This window comes from Lactuca sativa, chromosome 5, assembly GCF_002870075.4.
Source record: "Lactuca sativa cultivar Salinas chromosome 5, Lsat_Salinas_v11, whole genome shotgun sequence".
Lineage (NCBI taxonomy): Eukaryota > Viridiplantae > Streptophyta > Magnoliopsida > Asterales > Asteraceae > Lactuca > Lactuca sativa.
This window is the reverse complement of record NC_056627.2, coordinates 254,716,847-254,731,005: the sequence shown is the minus strand read 5'-3', so window position 1 is coordinate 254,731,005 and position 14,159 is coordinate 254,716,847. Positions and strand designations below refer to the sequence as shown.

General features: G+C 41.4%; 2 long non-coding RNA genes across 2 annotated transcripts; one reads left to right on the top strand and one right to left on the bottom strand.

Annotated features, from left to right (window-relative positions):
• Positions 1-6,397: 6,397 nt before the first annotated feature.
• LOC128134132 (uncharacterized) lies at positions 6,398-8,683 on the bottom strand. The gene is made up of 3 exons (XR_008232459.1): positions 8,547-8,683; positions 7,942-8,058; positions 6,398-6,554 (listed from the first exon to the last, which is right to left on the bottom strand). It is a non-coding gene; the product is annotated as an uncharacterized LOC128134132 (long non-coding RNA).
• Positions 8,343-9,733, top strand: LOC128134131 (uncharacterized). The gene is made up of 2 exons (XR_008232458.1): positions 8,343-9,191; positions 9,342-9,733. It is a non-coding gene; the product is annotated as an uncharacterized LOC128134131 (long non-coding RNA).
• The last annotated feature ends 4,426 nt before the right edge of the window (positions 9,734-14,159 follow it).

The window sequence follows — 14,159 nt, the reverse complement described above, 5'->3', positions numbered from 1 at the left end:
GCTATCGGTCACAAACTCTGACACCTATCCGATAACTCGCTCTGTCTTACGGTTCTCCGGTCTCACTGCCTCGGTCTGAGCCCCTCTGATGGTGTCCAACACCGGAGACATCACTGTCAATCTCATACAAATATCCCGAATCGGGGCGCTCTCCGCCCTACGACTCAGGGCGTCGGCTACCACATTAGCCTTGCCCGGGTGGTACAGGATCTCGCAATCATAATCCTTTAACACATCCAACCATCTCTTTTGACACATGTTCAGGTTTGGCTGATCCATCAAATACTTCAAACTCTTGTGGTCTGTGTATATCGTACACCGAACCCCATATAGATAATGGCGCCAAATCTTGAGGGCGAACACCATAGCCGCCAACTCTAAATCGTTGGTGGGATACCTTGTCTCATGGGACTTCAGCTTCCTCGATGCGTACACGATCACATGCCCCCTCTGCATCAACACTGCACCCAACCCAGATAACGATGCGTCACAATACACCACGAAGTCCTCCATTCCCTCTGGAAGAGCCAACACCGAGGCTTCGCACATTCTCTGGCGAAGAGTCTCAAATGAGGCATGCTGCTCTGGGCCCCAGCTGAACACCACACCCTTCCGGTCAACCTGGTGAGAGGAACAACAATCTTGGAGAAATCCTTGATGAACCTCCGATAATAGCCGGCCAACCCCAGAAAACTCCTGATCTCAGAAGGAGATTTCGGCACCTCCCAACTCATCACCGCCTCGATCTTGGCCGGATCAACCAAAATCCCCTTTTGGTTAACGAGGTGACCAAGGAACTGCACCTCTCGTAACCAAAAATCGCACTTGGAGAATTTGGCGTAAAGCCTTTCCGATCTCAGCATACTGAGGATTTCTCGCAAATGCTCCTCATGCTGCTCCCTGGATCTCGAATATACCAAAAATGTCGTCAATGAACACAATCACTGATCGATCCAGCATCGGTCTCCATACCCTGTTCATGAGATCCATGAACGCCGTAGGCGCATTGGTGAGCCCGAATGGTATCACCACGAACTCGTAATGCCCATAACGAGTCCTGAATGCGGTCTTCTGGATATCCTACTCGTGCACCCTCATCTGATGATATCTAGATCTCAGATTAATCTTGAAAAACCAAGATGCTCCCTGCAGCTGATCGAAAAAATCAGCGATCCTTGGCAAAGGATAACGGTTCTTGACCGTTAACTTGTTCAGCTCTCGATAATCTATGCACATTTGGTGTGAACCGTCCTTTTTCTTCACAAAAAGGATCGGTGCTCCCCACGGCGAGCGGCTCGGCCGAATAAACCCCTTCCCCAGCAGCTCCTGAAGATACGAGGATAACTCCCGCATCTCTGGAGGTGCAAGGCGATAGGGCGCCTTGGCAATAGGTGCTGCCCCTGGAATCAAATTAATGCGAAACTCAACTTGCCTCTCGGGAGGCACACCCGGTAACTCCTCGGGAAAGAAATATGGGAATTCACGCACTACCGGAACCTCCTCAACCGAACTTGGTCTCTCTGCATCAACTCTCGTATCCATCACATACGCTACAAAACCACTACAACCCTGCTGTAGACTCTGCCTCGCTCTAGCAGCCAAACATAACGCTGAATCGGGACGGGTACCCTCGCCGTACACCGTAAGAACTCCCCCACTTGGGTCTCGTATAGTCACCAGCTGCCGCTCGCAATCGATAACTACTCCAAATCTGCTCAACCAATCCATGCCCACGATGACACAGACGTCCCCCATCGCGATCGGGATCAAATCAATAGGAAACTCTACACCGAAAATCTCAAGTACACATCCTCGAATCACCTCCGTGGCATACACTGCTCTCTCGTCAGCGATAGAGACTCTCAAAGGTCGACTCAACGCCTCTCGACTAATACTAATGTGCTGACTGAAAGCCAACGATATAAAAGATCGACTCGCACCAGAGTCAAATAACACCAAAGCAGGTACATAATTCACAAGAAAAGTACCTATGTAAATCATAATATATAAGCACAAAATCTCAAACATTAAAATAAATACGTGAAAGAATACATACCAGCCACAACATCGGGTGCTGCGCGGACCTCTTCCGCAGTCAACTGGAAGGCTCTCCCCCGAGCCTTCGGCGTCTCGGTCTTCACCGGCCGACTATCAGAAACTCTAACAGCAGCAGGGGCAGACCCCTGAGACGCTCCCTGTGCTGACCCTCGCAGTTGCGGACACTCGGCCTTCCGGTGTCCGGTCTGGTTGCAGTGAAAACACACTGCAAACCCCTTGGGCCAGTCCATGGCCATATGCCCCTCCTTGACGCACTTGTAGCAAGATCCAGCTCTACAAACTCCATCATGACCCTTGTCGCACTTTCCACAAGTGTGGCCCTTATGGCTCCCTGCTCTGGAATCAGCGGGCTTGGCCCGCTTGGCTGCCGGCTGGGACTGCACCGGTCGCCGATCCCCCTTCCCTGAGACTCCGCCTCCTCCCTAGCCTGAGTCTCTAGCTCGATCTCCCTCTTCCGGGCATTTGCCTGAAGCTCGGCAAATGTCCGGTACGAGGAGTTCGCCACGAACTCCCGAATATCACTCCTCAAAATACTCAGATAACGGCTCATACATGCCTGCTCAGTAGACACGTGCTCAAGGCAGAACATCGCCCTCTCATGAAACATCCTCGTAATAACCGTAACCGACTCTGTACCCTGCTTGAGGGTCAAAAACTCATGTTCCAACCGATCCCGTTCCACTGAGGGAACGTACTCATCACGAAACATGGTGGTGAACCTCTCCCAGGTCACTGCAGCAAGCTCTGCTGGAGAATAGTCTGCTGTCGTGAACTTCCACCAGTCCTTCGCCTCCAGGCGAAGCTGGTTCAGCGTAAACCGAACTCTTAAGTGCTCCGGGCACGAGCATGTATAGAAACACCCCTCAATGTCAGATACCCATCTCATCGCTGCAATCGGATCCTGCGTCCCATCAAAATCTGGTGGCTTCGTGTTGCTGAACTCCCTGAACAACAACGAGTCACCCCCCTGCGGCCTAGCAGCAGCGACGGCTGCGGTGGCCGTTGCAACAACAGCCTCAGAAAGAGCGGCATAACGCACGTCAAAAGTCTCAATCAGCGGGGTCTTAATAGACCCGAACATCTCTGGTATCTCTGCCCTGATGGCCGCAACCACCTCCCCATGGATGATCCGGCGGATCTCCTTATCACTAGTCCCGCTGCTCTCTGGCGTATGACGTGTCCTCACCATGAACTACCTCTGAAATACAACATACGATATATTAGAAACTCACTCGAGCATACTCGTACTCGGTAACTCATCCCTCCTTGATCCCTGGCATCCCGAAGATTCTTACTTGAACTGTACACCACCCCAGTGTTTTCAGTAGTACGGCCCCAATACTACCGTCCACACCGTATCAATATATACCCTAAGTCCTCCACTTAGGATCCCAAGTCCCAAGTACTCTATTATGCATAACCCATTCTCTAACAGATCTCTCATAAGCTCCTCACTGCTACCTACTCACTCTCAAGCATCTCATAGCAGCTCACCCCCCTAGGCTAAGGCATCACAAATCAGGCCACTCTAGTCCTAATAGAAATACCTAGCCCACTCTAGCACGAGAATACATCATATCAATCTCATAAACATATAACATAAGGGTATTTTGGGAAATCACCGTCGGGCGCTGACTGATCATACACACGATTCTGCTCCGCATTTTCCAAAAATCTTTCACTCTTTTTAGAAAGCTTGGTTCTCTTTTGAAAATATTTTCTCAAATCCACAGCTTGAGTTTAAATACGCCCGAAGGTGTACTCGAATCCCTTAAACCAAGGCTCTGATACCAACTTGTAACACCGTAATTTCCAAAACAATTTTTCGAATTTTATAAAAACATAATTCATTCATTATTCATAAAACATCATTGTTTTAAAACTCAATTCATAACATATATCAATCCCAAGATCTCATAACATAAAAATCCCGTGTGTGTACTAATCAAGCCGGCGCCTTTCCGCGATCCTCGCTAGTACCTGAAACACATAACACAAAACACTGTAAGCACAAAGCTTAGTGAGTTCCCTAAAATACCACATATAACACATATTAGCCACTCGAGGCTATAACTCTGTGGGTCCGTGCACCCAAACTCTGTGAACCCTCAGGTTCTAACTCTGTAACATGCACAGCATAAATCACATAGAATAATGCAGTACAACTCATAACATATATATAGCATACGAACATTGTATCGCATAACTCTAGTTACCTACTCAAGGTAAAGTATAGTGAGAAGACTCACCTCGGATATCTCAGTAAATCTCTGACTCGGTAAACTCGGGTCTAGCCCCTGCCTAATCACATGAAATAAATACTCTAGTTAATACAACCCTTCGGGCTAGGCTAAACTCTCTCTCTATACATCCTCTAGGAAGGGTAAAAGACTATCCTACCCTTTCGATGACTCTAAGGTCCAAACATTGACTAACCCTAAAAGTCAACGAAATCAACGGTCAACCTTGACCAAACTCGCCGAGTGCACAACTGTGACTCGGCGAGTCCACATGTGTTCTTCACCCTCCTAGTCCTCATTCGACTCACTGAGTCAACCTCAACTCCGCAAATCATCACTGATCACATTCTGTGAAATGTCCCGACCCAACTCGCCGAGTCCGGCTCCTGACTCGGCGAGTACCATCGTGCACTCTGGCCTCTAGATTCCCTCTGACTCACCGAGTCGCTTCCCCAACTCAGTGAGTCACCAACTGTGTGATTATCGGGAAAACCCTCGTCCTACTCGCCGATTCGACTAATGAACTCGACGAATTCATGCCATGCTCAAGCTGAACTGGTCTCCTGAGGTGAGATCCGCTCCTCTAAATCATAGATCCAGCTTCCCAAAGCATTATAATCACGTAAAGGTAGCATCTTGGTGCTCATGCAAAGGCTCAAAGGCCTTATTTGAAGATATGGCCTCTAAAATGACATCCTAAGCTCATAACCTCCATTAACACCCATAAAGCTCAAGGGAAAAGGGTCTCTGGACCTCTTTGGGTCGAGATCTACAGCACCAACACGAGAAGGGACCAATTACTCCTTATAACCATCCTCTAAAGGGCTAAAAAGCCCTAACTCTAAGAATTACACCATAAACTGAAGAAGGGTCGAATGAATACCTCAAAATGAAGTCTCTGAGCTCTAGAATCACTGGATTAGCACCTTTTTCAGCCTCCTTTTATCTGGGGTCCTCTTCTATTTGCAAAACACTAACAAATGATCAAGAAATAACTCCCTTTCTCTCACAAACGCTCTAGCTCACTTAGGGTTTCTCTCTGGGGTCTGGTAGCCGCAAATGACGGCCATAAGGCCCTTTAAATAGGCCCCAAACCTGAGGAATTAGGGTTTCATTAAACAGCGTGTACTCGCCGAGTCCAGCCATCCAGGGGGATAATGATTCGCGTCTCTACTCGGCGAGTCTACGCATCAACTCGCCGAGTTCTTCCATAAAACTTGAAATTCATCGAATAAACAAAATACCTGAAATTCCGGATGTTACATGTTTAGCCTTCATCTAGGAGTGAGGATTGAGCGCTCGCCTATACTTATGTACACTGTTAAGGTGTTGTGATGATCCTTGAGACAAATTGTTGGAATGATATTCCTTAATGATCGATGGATTCAAGCAGAATAATAAAAGATAACTTACTAGATAACACAATAAAGAACACAGGAATGGTTTAACTAGAGTAGAATGATTAAACTTTAACACCTCAGAAGAGCTCGATTAAGAACTTCGACTGTAGAAGTGTTTTAGGGTTACAAAGCAATAATAATGATAATAATGACAACCGTATCTAAGGCATACATGCATGTACTATAAATAACGTAACCCTAATCTATAATCATGGATGAATAGGACCAATCCGGATATACAAAAACGAGCCCATAACGTAACACTAGATATCCAACAATCTCCCCCTTTGCGTCAATGGAGCTGAGAGCTCAGTTCGGTTGAGCTATAGTAGACTTCTTGACAGTCTTGAACACGCTCGGTATAATGGCCAAAAGAGTTTGTCTAAAAGTGATGTACCACCAAATCATGTCCGTAAAATTCCTCTTGTCTGAGTCAGAGTTCTCCTTACACCGATGAATAAGATTTAGAATGTGTTCCAAGCAGTCGGTGGAGAAAATATGCCTGTCAACAAGAGCAAACAAAAACTTTTCACCTTTGGCTCTTATGAACATGAAAGTGAGTTGAGTGGAATCAATCTCGCCGAGACTCATTTTGTTGATATCTTGTCACACCCCCGGCCGAGGCGGCGAAACACGCCGGGGTGTATGACTAAGTTCATGGATCACAGACAAATTGAATATATAGCACAAGTACAACAATAAACAAAATAGCATTCATATTCCATCTTGATACAATGTTTTTACAAATAATAATAATAATACATTAATTGCCTTAACAGGTAGGCGTATGGTACAACAACAAATAAACTTGGTCACCTGTAATCCAATCTGTCTTGAATGTCTGTTTAGTGTTTTCCTGAGAATACATGTAGTTTTAAAAGTCAACACAAAGGTTGGTGAGTGTCACAGGTTTTCTGCTAACGCAGTAATACTTTTAATAAGTCTAAAAAGTATTAACTTTGTATGTATAACTATAACAATAGTTAAAAAAAACAGTATTTGCAAAGAGTCTTTAAAATCCAAGCATGTATTTTGATATGAGTAAATTCATGTTTTTAACATTTATTTGTAATAACTCATTGAAAGTCAAAATGAATGTTTTGTATAAGTAACTTACATACTTAAAAATGTACTTGTAATGACTTATTGAAAGTCAAAATGAATGTTTTATATAAGTAATTTCCTTACTTAAAATGTACTTGTAGTGACCTCATTAAAAGTCAAAATGAATGCATTGTATAAGTAATTTTCATACTTAAAAATGTACTTGAAGGCAACCAAGCCTATGGTTGTAGTAAGAGAAAGAGAGAGATTCGTGTTAATGTTTTTAGTGAGTTCTATAATCGAGCTATAGACGAAAAGTACCCCTCCATACGACGCTTCATTGGATGTCATAGTAACGATCGTAGACACATATCACCTGCTTCGATTGATCAGTCGATGGTTGTAGCTAGCAACCGCAGGTGGGGTTGTCGACCCCATATAGATCTATACATATATACCTCGCTCCGAAGATTAACGATTATAGCAGTGTGGGGCAGGCTAAGTAATTAAACTCAGCTAATGAATAGTAGCGTCTCACTCAAAAACCATTAACGAAAAGTTTGTGAATAACTCTCAGCCCTAACTTAATTATAGTTAAGTACCGGGCATAATGAATTTCGAAGTATAGCATTTGTAAAAGCCGAGTATGGTTGACGTATTTATAGAAGTATAAATTACTCGCTTTTATAGAGATATGTATTGACATAACGAACTTGTATATGTGTGTAAAGCGATGCGTAAAAGTATTCATGTATAGAAGTCTTGAAACTTTGAAACACTTTAAACGAGTAGTATGCATATCATACAAGACTAAAAATGAATGTTTCAAATTAATGAACATATGTACATGTATAAACTTTATGCATATAAACATATAAATATACATGTATAGTAATATCTTGAACCATTGAAATACTACACAATTTCATAACGTACTTGTTATAATATAAAAAAAATCATAAAACTTTGTATCATGTAGTATTTGTTGTGTGAAATGGTTATTTTACAATAAAATAACCATAATACGTATACGAAAATTCATACTAGTTTATCCGTAACAATATAGTAAATTGTTAAATAATAATATTTTTATAAACTAGGTTTTTCGCATAAAAAGGTAATATATTTGTATAAACAAAATATATAGGCACATGTATTCCCCCCCGAAATAATATTGAAAAGGGGCCGTAAGCACTCACCCTTGAAGCGTAAGTTCCAATCGTTCGAAGTCGGTTCCTTTTGAGAAACTTGTCGTGAGATTTGTTACGTGACATTTCTCGTTCTATAAAACGAACCAGCAGGTGTATTTATATTACCTAATAAAACCAAGAGATTACTTTTGGTATTAATTATTAAGTGTAGGGTGGTTTTTGTGAATTCAAACAATTTCAAGGGATCGATTTTGCTAAAATCATTCAACAAGCGACTGATCTTGAAATCCGTTTACAAGACAGGGACTGAAACTGTACATTCTCAGCCTAAATTACAGTTTTCGGACCCATCTTGCTAGGATTTTTGAAGAGAGGGTCTGTTTTTGATTATTTTGATGGCAGTTTGACTTAAGTGAAAATCATTTCATAGGAGGGACCGATTTCGTAAATTCATCTAACTTGAAAGGTTATATTTAATTAAATGGGATTCAAGTTTGAACAGTTCCCCTTCATTTACTAGTCGCGATTTCTTTGCAGTTCAAACAATTTGGGGACGAGACCACAACCTAGGTCTCACGATTCCGACTGGAGTAGTCGTATGGACATCCAATTAATAGAAATTACATGATGGTGGTGGTCAATCGAATACTCACAGTATCATCAAGTGGTGGCCGATCGGGGTTCCATAGCAATGACAACAAGCAGAGATAGCGGCGGAGGGTGGCTAAGGCTCATCAACGACGGTGGCGGTCGGAGGTTGTCTCTGCGACAACAGCAGACAGTGAGGGCCGGACATGTCGGGAAGATCGTGTTCTAAGCGTGTTTTGTACCGGGAACCTTGGAGTCGACCTGAGGTTGATGGAGAAGCAAGGAAAAGGCGACTGGAAGCTGTTTGAGAGTCGAATAAATGAAAGCAGGAAGGAAAAATGGTGGTGGTCGCTGCTTCTTCTTCTCCAGTGAACTATGCCAACAGGGGCCTGTTTATGATCGTGGGTTGCATCAACTAGCCATGGCGGTGGTTTGGCGGTGATTGGATCAGTCTGTCATCAAAAATAGAAGGAAGGTGGGAGGTTGGGTTGAAGAAGCTCGGTGATGGCGATGGTTTGCTAGCGGTGGCAGCCTCCTGCTGTCACCGTTCCTCTCCTGTTGCGAGAATGAGAGAGAGGAAACAGTTGGATCGAATGGGATAGGTGAAGCGGCAACATCAATGATCTTCAGGGGTGTTTGGCTGGTTAACTCGACGGGAAAGAGGGATGGAGGGAATAGCTGATATTCGTTTCCTCCCCTCCACTGATCAGGTTTGCTTCTTCTCTGTTTCTTTGATTGTTTCACAGTAGTGGGAAGACAAATTACAATGATCTCGGGGTGTTTGTTTGCTATGGTTAGTTTTTTTTTTTTTTTTTTTTTGGATAGATATAGATGGTGTGTTTGGTTGGTTCATTTGATAGGGAAGTGAAGGAGAAGAAGAACAGCAACAAAACCTTAAGGTGTTTTGGGTGTTACTGTGAAACCCGTGGGGAAGAAGAAAGATCGAAAGAGTGTTGTTGCCGTCTTGAATGAGTCACTGGCAGCAGTTGAAGGACAAACAGGAGAAATATTTCCGTGTGAATTTGTTTAAGTTGAAGGTTAGACTTATCAATTTGAGGAGTACAAAAATTGATAGTGTACTTGTTTGGCAAGCTGTCAATTGAAAGGGTAAAGAATATAAAGAATATAAGTTTCATTTCAGTATAATGTATTTGTTTCTTTATGAAATGTGTAAAATTTGTAATTAACAAATTTCCATGTGTTTTATTTGGTTTGAATTTAAAAGCAATGCAATACCTTAATTATTTATGTATTTAATGAGTATTGATTTATTTTGCTAGTTATATATTCTAGTATACATATATGGATAATACATAAATTTAAACTCATGTGTTAGGAAATATGAAATTTATTAATTTGTTAAACCTTGGTTTTAAAATACACTTATATATGATGTATATTTATGACAATTTAACCAACAACATCTAATAGATTATGAATCATATCCATACCATAATATAGATAGATATAATACTAAATGTTGGGCTATTTCAATTATTAACGTACAAATTAACTGTATTTGGATTTTTATATGTATTATTCTGGAATACATAACTAATAGTAGAAATTATGTCGAAATAAATAGTTGAATATTTCGCGATTTATAAACATGAAAACGTCTAATTTTTAAACATTTATAAATATTTTTACTAAAAATATTTCAAATACAAAATTAAATATTAGGATATAAATACATAACTAATAGTAGAAATTATGTCGAAATAAATAGTTGAATATTTCGCGATTTATAAACATGAAAACGTCTAATTTTTAAACATTTATAAATATTTTTACTAAAAATATTTCAAATACAAAATTAAATATTAGGATATAGCCTGAGTCCAAAAATGTTTTCGGAAATTCCATTTGAGGTGTGCAAGTCCCTCAATGGTTAGTAATGGTTTTAACGATTTTAGGAAAATCAATATTATATTGGTTTGTGGCTCTTAAAACGGTCGTATCTTTTGTATCCGAACTCCATTTTGGACGTTCTTTATATTTTCAGAATCAGGGAAACACGTACTACGAGGTTAGTTTGTTTGTTTTTCGCCCAACGACTTATTACGAAATTCTAGTTTTCCATATATATTTTCACATTGTAGTTTGAGCTATTTGTTTTGCTTGCCAAATTCCATATTCGGAAGTAAAATACCATTTGATATCTTATAGTAGTTGAAATAGCTCATTTATTTTATATTAACTGTACTGAAACTCAATAAGTCAATTTACCAAGAGACTTACTGTGAACTTGACCGTTCACAGTCTTTGACTAAAAATCCGGGATGTCACATATCTCCTGGCTTTGTAGTAGGCTTCACTTTCGGTTTCTTCCTTAAAACATTGGCAATCTCCTGATCCATCTTAGCAACTTCATAGATATAGGAAGCCAACATCCTTTTTATATGCTCTAGGATCGTCTCATACTCCTTCGCATTAGTGAGCAAAGTATTGAACAACAGAATCCAATCATGAGGATTTAAGTTAGGAAGGTCTGGTAGGGAAATCACAAAAACTAAGTTGTTTGAACCTCGAGTTATTTTGAAATGAACATTAACAAATTTCCCTACAGGCCTATGTTTCAACACTTTAACCGTTGTAATCCTCTGTGCACTCCAAGTTAGATACTAAGGATGACCAAACTTGAGATAGAAATCAATGAGTTCACGATCAACTTGAGGATGTAGGAAGGGAACTTCAATAGTTGAAACAAAGCAGTGAAAAGTAAATGCCTTTCGTGTTATAGGCATATCAAACTGTGAGTCCCTCGTATTCTCATAATCAAACGAAGTAACAGGTTCCATCCAGTACATGCTAGGAAACTCTATTGCTTCTTTGATCAGTGTTTCCCTAGTCTAAGGAGGGAAAGGAGCTTGTTTGCAGACAAGAGTATCATGCTCTTCTTTCTTCTTTCGATCCTTTTCTTCTTTTTCTCTTACACCCCGAAGATTTTCATCTATCTCCTTATCCCATTTCTTGCGTTTCAGGGCATCAGCAATAGTTTCTTTGTCTTCATCACTATCATCATTTTCATCAATGAGACCTTTCTTCTTCTCTCGATTACCAGAATCCGAAGCTACATTATCCTTCGGTTCGTTTTTGACAATCACCTTCGGTTTAACAGTAGGTTGAACAGGAGGAGCTTGTGACCTACCTTCTCCCCCTTGTTGCGGAGGAACATTCCTCTCCGAAACACCCTTCATCTCACGTAAAAGTTAAATCACTGGAAGGAGCTTGGAGGTTAGGTGATTCCTGATGGTAAGAGTAAGAATCAGATCATGAGCATGAACCACATTGTTCAGCATATTGAGAACATCACCAACACAGCTTCGAAAAACCGCACGCTCGATTTTCAACAAAGCGATCTCCCATTCTGCTTTTGCAAGTTCAACCTTTTGTACTTCAACGGTAGTGGTTATTTGAGCAAGATCTTCTCATAGTTTGTGTTCCAATGCCAAATCAGCTTGAAGTTTCTCTGAACGAGAATCAACCGTTGACAGAAAAGACTTATTATCAGTTAGAATATCAGAACGAACTGTCTCAAGCTTGACTTGCTCCCCTTGAAGTAGCTGAGAAAGAGAATCTATTGAGGCAGTCACCTTGGTAGCACTTGTATCAAAATGACCTTTGAGAGATTCTAAGAAAATCTTGGAATCATGAATAAGGTCTTTGATATCGGATGTTGCTCTTTTGCATAAAGAAGTAGAGTCAGCCACAACAGTCGTGGATTTATTGATGGACTCATGATATTGTTGCAGGGTTGTATCCATGAACGCTTTCAAAACAACATCATTATACTTCTTTGTTGAGTCGATCAGTGTATCTAGCTTTTCATGAACACTGTTCAGCTGTTGCTTGGTCATTGGAGCAGCTTCATCATCAACATCACTTGGAATTCAGTATGGACTATAGTAGGTGGAATCAAACTCAAAATCAGCGCCTCCAAGAACAGTACTAGACTCACTGGAATGAGTTGGGGAAATAGGCTTGGTTTTAACTTTAGAATTATCTTCAGTCTTCGCCCACACATCAGATGTGTTGACTTGTACCGGAGATTCGGTTGTGGCTCTGATGATCGGTGTAGTGTTGATAGTTGCTTGGGAAATAATGGGAGGGGGTAATAGGTTTGTAGATAAGGGTATTGAGCTGACAGGTGGTGGTGGTGGAACAGTGGTAGTAGTTTGAGTTGTAGGAGTTGGAGAAATTGGGGCAATCAAAACTGGAACAGTAGTATTCGGTGGTGATGGAGGAGGAGTGGGAACAAAATCATTAAGAGTTCCTTCTGGAGTTGGAGACCGAGGTGGTGTATTACCCCTAGGAGAACCTTCACGTTGATCTTCCTCTTCCTCATCAGCATACTGCTCCTCATCATTACCAGAGTTGGAATGTGAAAGAGTCTTTGGTCTTCGGTCCATCTTCTTAACTTTCTTAGGAGCCGATGAAGTAGCTTTTTCAGCTTTTCGCTTCTTGGATTTAACTGGCTTGGAAGAAGGTCCTTTGGTATCCACCTTCTTGGAATTTGCTTTCTTTCCTCGCTTTGCTGGCTTCTCAATATCATCCAGAGCAGCTTGCATTTCAGGAGTCAATTGTCGTGGATTCTTGGGAGGAAGCAATCGGTACTCAACCATCACATTACTTTCTGTAGAAACACATCGATACATTGTTTCAGGATTTGAACCATTCTGTGGAAAATTTGTTAGATTAGCAACAATAATCTTCTTAGTGTGAAAGGTTGCTATAGAAGAAAGCACATCATCCTTCATGACATAGATCAGGAGAGAGTTAATTGCCCGGCGAGTGACAAGGGTCCAGAAACGACCAGAAGAAATTTCAGAGTGTTTGGCTGAGGAGTTCAAACTCTGCACCAGTTGAGACCAGATCAAGGAACCATAATCCAAGTTGAGTCCATTGTAGAGACCATACAAAATAGTCACGAAACACTTGTTTGATCCATCATACCCACCGACCCGTTCAGATAACCCCTTGTGTAGAATAGCAAGTAACCCATTCCATTGTGGAGGTAAACAGGATTTCCTAAACTTTGTGAAAGTGGTAAGTACCTCAGTATAACCCATTTCATAGAACATTGTAAACAACTGAGTCGTGGTGATGAAATTCGGAGAGATAACTGAAGCATCGACAGCAAGCCCTAACAGAGAGCAGAATCGACTTTTTGAGATTGATGCCTTGTGATTAAAAATTTGAAAGTAGATCATCTCCTTGTTCTTGTCGTACGTCGTAGTAGAATATACTTGAGACAACAGGGACATGGGAATTGATTCCACCTGCGTAAGAGCGATTACCAGTGGTGAGTACTTGATATATTCAACGACATGTAACATATAGGAATCATATAAGAATGGAGTTAAATGAATGATCATATTCTGAGTAGGGTTGATTGCAAGCAATGATGATAATGCACTTTGATCTTGAAGAGATGATGATTCCGCCATTGTTGATGTTAAGAAGAAGATGAACAGTAACAATCGCCTGTTGTAACAAAAAAAGTAGTGATGTACAAGAGGTGTGAGAATCCTCCTTTATACCATTTCAAGGAGAGAGAAAAAATCGTCTGTAATGAGTATACGATCGCTAAAACGTCGCCTGAAAAAGTGCAATGTGACAGCTTGGATTACCTAGATAGACGTCATCATGCGTGGGTATAGGAACCGTTTCAAATT